Source organism: Atta colombica, unplaced genomic scaffold (assembly GCF_001594045.1).
Source record: "Atta colombica isolate Treedump-2 unplaced genomic scaffold, Acol1.0 scaffold254, whole genome shotgun sequence".
NCBI classification, from domain to species: Eukaryota; Metazoa; Arthropoda; class Insecta; order Hymenoptera; family Formicidae; genus Atta; species Atta colombica.
Genome location: NW_017259353.1, coordinates 1410997 through 1412230, shown reverse-complemented (window position 1 = coordinate 1412230; position 1234 = coordinate 1410997).

The following is a 1234-nucleotide window of genomic DNA, read 5'->3' as shown; positions in this document are numbered from 1 at the left end:
TATATATATATATATATACATATATATATATACACACATAAAGAGATATACATAGAGTTGATTTTGTATAAAATGTAAAACGAAACAGTATTTCCTGTAGAGCCTGAAGCGTAGATCACGCCGTAGAGAATGAAATGATATACTTACACACTGCGACATCCGGCGTACGCCGGACATTGATATAAGAATTAGATTACGTATCTAAGAGAGAAAACAATGTTCCTCTAAGCTGAGTAAGCCAGCCTTATGTTAAATAATATAGTCTTAAGAGTGTAGAAACTGAACAGAAGAGCGCACGATGACTACGACGAAACCGAGCGGTTCTAAAGATCCGTTTTACTCTTATGATCGCGAAGAGACACGAAATTGCGCTATGTGTGTGAGGAATGCTGGCGTGCATACACGAAATGCATGAAAATATGCAAGTTACTATGTGAGTGAATGAATTGCGAATGAATACGTCGACCAGAAGTACAGGTCGCTTAACAATGCCTAGCCTTATTTTTCTACGTCTTACGTTTCAGTATTTCTTAGGTCAAGAGTGCCCCAAAAGACGTTACGTTCGAAATCGTGCATATACTAGAATACGCCGCGAATAAACACAAGGAAATATATTTATATATATTTCTGTGAATGTACGAGTTGTTAGTTGCGGATCTCAAAAGGAAGTATTAAAATACAATATATATTAGTTTTTAACCATTAACACACTTTTTATTGGGCTACCTCCAATTTGGCTCAGATAGTCTTTTTTTATTTAGTATTTGGAGTATAGAATTACATAGAAAAAGAATTATGTGTTGAATGAATTATTCAAAGTTATTGAATTATTATTTGAATTATTATTTTTCCGAAGTAGATCACAATAAGAAGGATGAAAAAAGACCAAAATTGATGATATTAATTCAATTTATGGCTTATATGAGGAGATTTACAGATTTTCCTTTTACTAAAAAATAATTTACTATAACTTTGAATAATTCATTCAGGATATAATTCCTTTTCTACGTGATTTTGCATTCCAAATACTAAATAAAAGACATTACATGAGTCAAATTGGAGATGACCTAACGAAAAGTGTTAATGGTAAGACAGAATTTGCATAAAATTTTTATTAATTTACATACGAAATGTATTATATATTCGATATTATATTGTTTGGGCGTTGCAAAGTAATCTTGTTCATTTATTAATATTATTTATTATCGGTTTTATCTTTTCCTGGCTGACAACT